Consider the following 10871-nt stretch of genomic DNA (forward strand, 5'->3'; position numbering starts at 1 on the left):
GCCGATCGTGAGATGATCCATGAAAAAGGGCCAGTCTCCACGGCTTGAACAAAACAGCAAAAGGAGGGACAAATGTAACCTAATCACCAACCAAATCAAGGTAATTTCGAAAGGCACATGAAGGAACCAATCACTAGCCATTGGCGTGCTGCTACTCCATAGAGCACAGCTTTCCAAACTTTTCATGCTGGTGACACACTTTTTCGAAATGCAACATTTTGTGACACGGTAATGCAGTGTAGCGAGCGAGCAAGCCTGAACCAACTAAGAGGGTTTCGGGGGGTTCACCCACCCCTGAGAAAATCCATACTATCTTCTATACTACTATTATAAAGAGGGAACTTGCACCTTTTGGCCAGGTAAACTCGGGAACCACAGCACCAATCACAACACCCAATACAGCGTTGGAAAGGGCAGTTGCAGCAGAAGGACATAGGCTATGCAGACGCCCACCATATACATTTAAAATGTAAAAGAACCGTGCCAGCAAAGTAGTCCCTTGTGGTCGTGTTTGGATTGTGCTGTGGGTGTGTGCTGGGGGCGTGACAATCGCTGGGGGCATTCCGTTACGAGTGTTGTTTTTTCTTCCAAAGTTCTATACATTCCTGCTCCCTTTAAATAGTAATTCAGTGGTGGTCCCATTCTCTTAGAACCACCCCAAGCACAGTTATGGGCAAAAATACAACCAAACGGCCCTGCAAAGCATTATGGGATAAGCTTAGCATAATTTTTAGCATTCATGAAAGGGTTTCAATGTTTTTGAATTTTACTCATCAGGGACATCTTGGGACGACGAGGTGAACTGCAGCTTGATGTATAATATTTTGAATGCTATTTCATTTGCCTCATCAGGGACATCTAGGGACGGCGAGGTGAGCTGCAGCTTGATATATAATATTTTAAATGCTATTGCATTTGCATCATCAGGGACATCTAGGGACATGAGGTGAACTGCAGCTTGATGTGTAATATTTTAAATGCTATTGCATTTGCCTCATCAGGGACATCTAGGGACCATGAGGTGAACTGCAGCTTGATGTATAATATTTTAAATGCTATTGCATTTGCCTCTTGGGGACAACTGGGTAGAACGAGGTGAACTGCAGCTCTTTGTAGAATTATTTGGATACTATAATATTCACTTCCCACTGCTAATCTCGTCCCATAATGGATTGCAGGGGCTTGATCTCAAAATCATCACCTCTCTCTCTGCTTGCTGGAAGCAAATTTCACTTTTGTGAAATGACTATATGCATTTTAGCATGTAGAAATACTTGTTATTTTACCTTGATTGGAAATCTGACAGAACGAAATATTGCGGATTTATTGTAACAAATTCGCGCCAATTCCGCCCACCCCTACTTTAAATACCCCTGCACCCCATAATCATAACCCACCCTTACTCTATAAAATACCCCAACACCCTAAACACTAACCCATCTTAACCCTATAAATATACCCTGTACCACAAAACCCAAACCTATCCCTAAACCCTAAAAATACCCCTGTACCCCAAAACCAAAACCTAGCCCTGAACCCTATAAATACCCCTGTACCTCAAAACCCAAACATACCCCTGAACTCTAAAAATACCCCTGTACCCCAAAACCCAAACCTACCCCTGAACACTAAAATACCCCTGTACCCCAAAACCCAAACCTAGCCCATAACCCTAAAATACCCCTGTACCCCAAAACCCAAACCTACCCCTGAACCCTAAAAATACCCCTGTACCCCAAAACCCAAACCTAGCCCAGAACCCTAAAATACCCCTGTATCCAGAAACCCAAACGTAGCCCTGAACCCTAAAAATATCCCTGTACCCCAAAACCCAAAACTAGCCCTGAACCCTTTTAATACCCCTGTACCCCAAAACCCAAACCTACCCCTGAACCCTAAAAATACCCCTATACCCCAAAACCCAAACCTAGCCCTGAACCCTAAAAATACCCCTGTACCTCATAACCCAAAACTATATATGAACCATTAAAATACCCAAAAACCCCAAAACATATACCTCAGTACCCCAAAACATATACCCCTATACCCATACTTGCCTTATCCAAACATTATTTAAAAAACATGCTTTTTCCATTCATGCATTTACAGCGAATTTCGTTGTAAATGTATGCGTGGTAAAAGCATATAAAATGTAATGCCATGCGTTATAATGGCATTGCGGAGTCATGGTACTTTCGTAATGAAAGTATGCAGAGGGATGGTATGCGGAAAGAAATTTGCGGAATAAGGGGTGTTTACCCTCCCCCATAAGTACATTGGTGGCACGGCGGCCCACATCTCCAGCAACATACTCATATTTTTTCACCACCAATCGGAAAAATGCACAGGACTCTCTCATTGATGCCCAGCACCGATATACACTTTTAGACACACCTCCCACCACAAGTTCTAGAATTGTGAACTTTAGAGATGGGGAGCTACGTTAGAATCTCGGCATCAGCTCAACATCCTGTGATTCCAGGCAAATCGCTTTGTCTCCCCGTGCCTACCACAAATCAATGTGTTCTTCTGTAATGTAAATTGTGCTCATGCCATGTTGTCGAGTTCGCACTATATAATATTGCAAGGAAAAATAAAGTAGGGAAACTCGAGTTCACACACTACTGAACGCGCACTCTTAAGTGCATCAGCAGTGCACTGTGAATCGGAGCGTTTCACAGGCCTGTCACAGATAAGAAATGCTATCAAAATGAAATCCTATGACACAATATACTACTGGCTGGCAGCAATTTATACCTGGACAACGTCGGGACGGGCTGCTAGTAGTGTTTAATAATACTTTGGGTGGGAGGGGGCTCGGGAATGATTACAATATCTCCGGTGGAATCAGGAAATACCAATTGTAATGGGGGCAGTGGTGTTTACTTCATTTACAAAATAAGCGCACCAACGCCTCGTTGGGTGTATTAAGCGCCATGCAAAAAGAATTACAATGCAATACAAATCCCAGCCATGCTCAGCTGAGGAGCCCTTGCAGGGAAGGGGGAGTAGTATCGGTCCCATACTCGGTCTGATTGGGTCAGATAAGCAGGAACCCACAGGCCGAGTACAGAAGCCAGAGTTGGGGGCTTGGTCGAGGTGCTGCTGCAAGGGGATCGGGGCATCAATGCCACCATCCCAGGCCAGGATCACACACTCACTTCTTCGCGCTTTCTAAACAGTAACAGGACTACAAGGAAGAAATCATTGCCCACTGCTGAAACCCATGACTTGATGGAAGTTCACAAACATAAGGGACATGGGCTGGGTTGGGGTGAAGAAATGGGAGGGGCGGATTGAGGGGAAGAAAAATCAGAAATTATGGCGGGAAGAGGGAGATTAACACAGACAGGGGCGGGAGGGAAAAGAAGCAAAATGGATGGGATATGGTAGACGTCCATAAAACACGTCTGGAGTGCTTGCAAAACAAAAATGTTACTTTTAAATTAAATGTCTTAAAACACCCAAGACCTGTTCTGTAAATTAATGTAATAAAAGCAGTGAGAATTGGTAATGCTTTAAAATGTAGGGGTATCTTCTCAAGGATTTATCGCGAGTTAAGGGCACCATTCACAAGCTGCTGATAACAGCCGATATCACCAGTTATTCTGCTATAGCAGCCGTAAAAAACATCGACAAAGGTGACCCCGACAACTAACGCTAATGAGATGCAGAGTAGGCGTTCCCATGCAAAAAGCGGCGACAACTCCACTTCGCAACATTCACAACGACCAGCCCGATCGATGATAAGATCACAAAACATGCGATAAGGCACGTTAGCAGCAGGGATTTAACACCTGCTCTTACCTGGTGTTAAGTCGGACGACAACCTGCACCGCAAAAGGGAGCCCAGCCCACAGCCACACCTGAAGAACAACAGATGCCATGGAGCTACTGATCCTGCAGCTGGGAGTCCCAAGAGGGCCACAACACCCACTGCCACCACCCCCAGGAAACCCCCCCACCACCCACGCCTCCCTCCGGACTACCAAAGAGGCAGCGCAGGCAAAGACAGCGAACCTTCAGAAAATGCACCAGCCTCACAGACTTAAAGCCGGAGGAAGTCCTTGCCTACTAGAAGTTCAAAAGGAAAACCATCCTCCACATTTCCCACAGGCTGACGGTGATGGAGCGAGGTGGCAAAGCAAAATTTTGTGTACCCCTCGTGAAATCAATGTCCCATAACGTTAACATTTAATGATGGTGTGATGTGGTGAAATATTCAACGATAGTATAGGATGAACACATATATACACGTGGGAATACTAATTTTGCCTGCGTGAAGCAATATAATGAACTCATTTGGATTGTTATTGTGATGTGAACTAATGTACAGCTTAAATATAAACGAATGCAGCATGATTGTGCTTATTGTACACTTTTTTGTGCTAGAAAGTCGTTGGCTATCTATACTACTATTATAAAGAGAGAACTTACACCTTTTGGCCAGGTAAACTCGGGAACCACAGCACCAATCACAACACCCAATACAGCGTTGGAAAGGCAGTTGCAGCAGAAGGACATAGGCTATGCAGACGCCCACCATATACATTTAAAATGTAAAAGAACTGTGCCAGCAAAGTAGTCCCTTATGGGCATGTCTGTGTTGTGCTGTGGGTGTGTGCTGGGGGCGTGACAATCGCTGGGGGCATTCCGTCACAAGTGTTGTTTTTTCTTTCCAGGTTCTATACATTCCTGCTCCCTTTAAATAGTAATTCAGTGGAGGTCCCATTCTCTTAGAACCACCCCAAGCACAGTTATGGACAAAAATACAACTAAAAGGCCCTGCAAAGCATTATGGGATAAGCTTAGCATAATTTTTAGCATTCATGAAAGGGTTTCAATGTTTTTGAATTTTACTCATCAGGGACATCTTGGGCCGACGAGGTGAACTGCAGCTTGATGTATAATATTTTAAATGCTATTGCATTTGCATCATCAGGGACTTCTAGGGACATGAGGTGAACTGCAGCTTGATGTGTAATATTTTAAATGCTATTGCATTTGTCTCATCAGGGACATCTAGGGACCATGAGGTGAACTGCAGCTTGATGTATGATATTTTAAATGCTATTGCATTTGCCTCTTGGGGACAACTGTGGAGAACGAGGTGAACTGCAGCTCTTTGTAGAATTATTTGGATACTATAATATTCACTTCCCACTGCTAATCTCGTCCCATAATGGTTTGCAGGGGCTTGATCTCAAAATCATCACCTCTCTCAGCAATGAAATCCTACGAAACAATATACTACTGGCCGGCAGCAATTCATACCCGGACAACGTCGGGACGGGCTGCTAGTATAAGTATAAAACACATTGCAAGGTAATAACTAATGGGGAAACCTTAGTAGGGTGAGAGGTAAACAGAAGGGCTTTAGTTCTATATTTAACATGAATTTGTGTTTGTTTCTACGATAGTTCCAAAAGAGGCCTCTGAGGCCTAGTGAAAACATGGCTGCTCTGGTTAACTACGAGTGAGTGCTGGACTGCGCATGCGCGCCCAAAGCCTACAAATGAGAGTGAGCTGCCTGTGCTCGGATGGGAAGTTCAAGACCGCAGTACCCTGGAAGTCAGGATGCTTGCCAAAATACGAACATTTAACTTTGCCGAACGTGGGAAACTATATGAGAGTTACCAATCAGGATGCGCCTAGGCCAAAGACTGTTTTAAACAATGAGTCCTTTAGTAAAATGCTGATTCACAGTGAAAGCGATGTTGTAATGGTGGGGATATGCTCACCCACCCCAAATGTGTTCAATCAGAACCCGAGTTGGTGATGCTAGATACTTTTTAAATAGACTAGCAGCCCGTCCCGACGTTGTCCGGGTATGAATTGCTGCCGGCCAGTAGTATATTGTTTCGTAGGATTTCATTTTGATAGCATTTATTATCTGTGACAGGCCTGTGAGCCGCTCCGATTCACAGTGCACTGCTGATGCACTTAAGAGTGCGCGTTCAGTAGTGTGTGAACTTGAGTTTCCCTACTTTATTTCCCTTGCAATATTATATAGCGCGAACTCGACAACATGGCATGAGCACAATTTACATTACAGAAGAACACATTCATTTGTGGTAGGCACGGGGAGACAAAGCGATTTGCCTGGAATCACAGGATGTTGAGCTGATGCCGAGATTCGAACGTAGCTCCCCATCTCTAAAGATCGCAATTCTAGAACTTGTGGTGGGAGGTGTGTCTAAAACTGTATGTCGGTGCTGGGCATCAATGAGAGAGACCTGTGCATTTTTCCAATCGGTGGTAAAAAATATGAGTATGTTGCTGGAGATGTGGGCCGCCGTGCCACCAATGTACTTACGGGGGAGGGTAAACACCCATTATTCCGCAAATTTCTTTCCGCATACCATCACTCTGCATACTTTCATTACGAAAGTACCATGACTCCGCAATGCCTTTATAACGAATGGCATTACATTTTATATGCTTTTACCACGCATACATTTACAACGAAATTCGTTGTAAATGCATGAATGGTAAAAGCATGTTTTTAAAAAATGTTTGGATAAGGCAAGTATGGGTATAGGGGTATATGTTTTGGGGTACTGAGGTATATGTTTTGGGGTGTTTGGGTATTTTAATGGTTCCGATATAGTTTTGGGTTATGGGGTACAGGGGTATTTTTAGGGTTCAGGGCTAGGTTTGGGTTTTGGGGTATAGGGGTATTTTTAGGGTTCAGGGGTAGGTTTGGGTTTTGAGGTACAGGGGTATTTTAAGGGTTCAGGGCTAGGTTTGGGTTTTAGGGCACAGGTGTATTTTTAGGGTTCAGGGCTAGGTTTGGGTTTTGGGATACAGGGGTATTTTAGGGTTCTGGGCTAGGTTTGGGTTTTGGGGTACAGGGGTATTTTTAGGGCTCAGGGGTAGGTTTGGGTTTTGGGGTACAGGGGTATTTTAAGGGTTATGGGCTAGGTTTGGGTTTTGGGGTACAGGGGTATTTTAGGGTTCAGGGGTAGGTTTGCGTTTTGGGGTACAGGGGTATTTTTAGGGTTCAGGGGTAAGTTTGGGTTTTGAGGTACAGGGGTATTTATAGGGTTCAGGGATAGGTTTTGGTTTTGGGGTACAGGGGTATTTTTAGGGTTTAGGGATAGGTTTCGGTTTTGGGGCACAGGGTATATTTATAGGGTTAAGATGGGTTAGTGTTTAAGGGTGTTGGGGTATTTTATAGAGTAAGGGTGGGTTATGGTTATGGGGTGCAGGGGTATTTAAAGTAGGGATGGCCGGAATTTAGTCAGATTTCCAATTATTGAAACAGAAACCTCATATATTCAAGGTAAAATAACATGTATTTCTACATGCTAAAATGCATATAGTCATTTCACAAAAGTGAAATTAGCTTCCAGCAAGCAGTGAGAGAGGTGATGATTTTGAGATCAAGCCCCTGCAAACCATTATGGGACGAGATTAGCAGTGGGAAGTGAATATAATAGTATCCAAATAATTCTACAAAGAGCTGCAGTTCACCTCGTTCTCCCCAGTTGTCCCCAAGAGGAAAATGCAATAGCATTTAAAATATTATACATCAAGCTGCAGTTCACCTCATGGTCCCTAGATGTCCCTGATGAGACGAATACAATAGCATTTAAAATATTACACATCAAGCTGCAGTTCACCTCATGTCCCTAGATGTCCCTGATGATGCAAATGCAATAGCATTTAAAATATTATATATCACGCTGCAGTTCACCTCGCAGTCCCTAGATGTCCCTGATGAGGCAAATGCAATAGCATTTAAAATATTATACATCAAGCTGCAGTTCACCTCGTCGTCCCAAGATGTCCCTGATGAGTAAAATTCAAAAACATTGAAACCCTTTCATGAATGCTAAAAAGTTATGCTAAGCTTATCCCATAATGCTTTGCAGGGCCTTTTAGTTGTATTTTTGCCCATAACTGTGCTTGGGGTGGTTCTAAGAGAATGGGACCTCCACTGAATTACTATTTAAAGGGAGCAGGAATGTATAGAACCTGGGAAGAAAAAACAACACTCGTAACGGAATGCCCCCAGCGATTGTCACGCCCCCCAGCACACACCCACAGCACAATGCAGACACGCCCACAAGGGACTACTTTGCTGGCACGTTTCTTTTACATTTTAAATTTATATGGTGGGCGTCTGCATAGCCTATGTCCTTCTGCTGCAACTGCCCTTTCCAATGCTGTATTCGGTGTTGTGATTGGTGCTGTGGTTCCCGAGTTTACCTGGCCAAAAGGTGCAAGTTCTCTCTTTATAATAGTAGTATGGATTAAGTTAGAGAATTAGTGTATAAAACCCCTGATTTTGCTTCAAACTATGCTCCTTTCCGATTTCATCTCGAAGTGCTGCCTGATTGCAGATTGATTCCTGGATGTAAGACTCTTTGAAATATTTCTTGTTTTCTTTGCAGGACTGAAGGATAAGATGAGGGCGTTAGTTAGGGATGCTAGGAGAGAATGAATTTGGGACTATCTGTTCTTTGCTAAACTTCCCACTGAACTGAAATAAATGTCTATTTTCCGAGCTTTTAAAGAAAATTATCATTTTGAAATAAAGTTTCTTAAGATTTTTGAATAAAGAATTAATAAATGCCTAAATGTCAAACATGCTAAAAGTTTGCTTTTAATAAAAAATTAGATAAATGGAGAATTAAATCTGGTCTTGTATTTTCCTACTCCTATTTTTCTTACTAGCAGATCCATTGCCACTATGGTGGTGTGTCTGAATAAAATTTACATTTGTTGAGAATCCATGGCAAATCGTTTAAAACTGCAGGTGTAAATAATAAATAGTTAAAATAGGTTTAGACACTCTGCCAATGTTACAGCATTACTCCTCTGTGTTTTCAACAATCCCTGAAGTAGAGTTAAAGTGGTAAAAGAAAAAGTGTGCAGTGTTATGGGCCCCACTGGTGAATGAATGCGTGGCTGGACGTTTCAGGGAAACGGTGATGCTGGTTTAGAAATTATTACTGGAGTACCGCTGCAACAACGGTACCAACACAGCCGACAATCAACATCCCTCTGCAGAAAAAACTGCTGGCTGTCCTGTACCTGTTGGCCTCTGGGACCTTCCAACCAACAACGGCCAAAGTCGGAGGAATCTCACAGCCAGCCCAGTCTAAGTTCATCACACCTGTCTTGGATGTCATCATAAGCTTGGCACCTGAGGAAACAGAAATTTTTAGGTAGTCAGTGTGTCCCCCCACTCGCACCCTATCCATGTACCTATGTCCCATGTATGTCCATGCTATTGTGTAATTCCCTTCCCGTGTCTGCCATGATAATGCCTCAGCATTTCCGTCTAATGTTAGCATGTCAGTTAGTGGGCCCTCCATGTATAAAGTACCGATTCCGCATTAAGGCCTACGTTTCCAATGCATTTACATGGTGCACTTTTAAATATTGCAAAGCACACGTTTTCCACGTTTTCCTGGCCCAGTTGAGCCAGGCCCTGAATTGAGGCTCCGAGCCTCTTCTGTCTCAGAAAGCTGCAGTTTAGGTATGCATCCCTGACCTCTACCTTACTTCCTGCCCAGCCGAGCGGTGCCCGGCTCGGCCTGGCCTGCCTGCCAAGACGGTATTTTGCCTACAGTTATCTGTTCAGCCTCCGCAAAAACACATTCCAGTCTAGTGAAATAGGTAAACATATTCCCGCCTGCAGAGCATAGGGCCCGGCCTTCCTGTCTCCTTGCAAGTAATTTACTGCACCCGTTACCATAGTAGACCCATGGCCCGCGCATTGCACGAAGAAACATATGCACGCACTAGCATTCAGTAATGAACGGCCTCTGCCCGAGAGACCTTTCACTTCAGACAATACATCCTCCAAACACAAGATATCAGATATGCTATAGGTGCAGGTCGTTCTGACATCCCAGACACCAGACTCCTCTACTAGTGCTAAAGTCAAGCCCCCCAGCTCTCCCCAGTTACGCGTCCATACCACGTCATGTTCAGTTGCGCGCGCATGTATGGTAAAGGTTTCTGCTGACCCTGCAGATTTTCCCTATGCATCCACCCACTTGTGACACTTCTGTGACTCATTTGGTACACATCTCCGTGTACGCCTCCTTACACGCCTTCTTTTACGCCCATGTGTTCTTATCTCTCTCCTTTCACTTGTTACGCCTACTGTATTCATTGTAATTGTACAGTTTTACTATATATAATGTGTGATGTTAATAAAACGTTAGATATCCCTTCCTGAACCTTAGTGGTGATGGAACCCGATTCTCAGTGACTCGAGTCATCTTAATTAAAGCCCGTATGACTCAGATACCACGGACTCTGCCTCTCATTTTTTATGAGCTATCCTTGTTGTCATTTAATGTATAGAAAAATAGTCCCGGTAATTTTATTTACCACATAATCTGGTGCCCGAATAGGGACCCCTCCCCTTCCCCACGCGCCGGCGATGTAACGCAGGCCCCTGACCCCTTCTACAGCCGTGACGGACCCCTTTCTGTGCACATTCGCGGGTTTTCCTGCTAACTCCCTCAGGCCCACGGAGGAGATGGAGACTGCGACCAGGCATCCAGACGAGGCGGTGAGGAATGCGGAGAGTCCCGACCAGAGCCCAAGCCGAGAGAGCAAGGTCCGAGGTATCCGGAGGCCCACCTGTTCCGAGGCGCATGCGTAGCAGTCAGAAGCCGTAGCAGTCCAGTCCAGTCCAGTGTCGAGTTTCCGAGGCCTTCAGTTCTGCTTCCCGGTGAGTACCGTTGTTGGGAACGCATATAGACGGGTTCATTTATTCGAGCCCGGTCAAGACGGGTCTGGCTACACAGACCCGGTCCAGACGTGTCCATCTAGGTGGATACGGTATGACGTGTCTCTTTATGGGACCGGTATGGCTGTACTGTTCTAGCAGTGCATCCAGTATC

Source organism: Lissotriton vulgaris, unplaced genomic scaffold (genome assembly GCF_964263255.1).
Source record: "Lissotriton vulgaris unplaced genomic scaffold, aLisVul1.2 SCAFFOLD_224, whole genome shotgun sequence".
NCBI lineage: Eukaryota > Metazoa > Chordata > Amphibia > Caudata > Salamandridae > Lissotriton > Lissotriton vulgaris.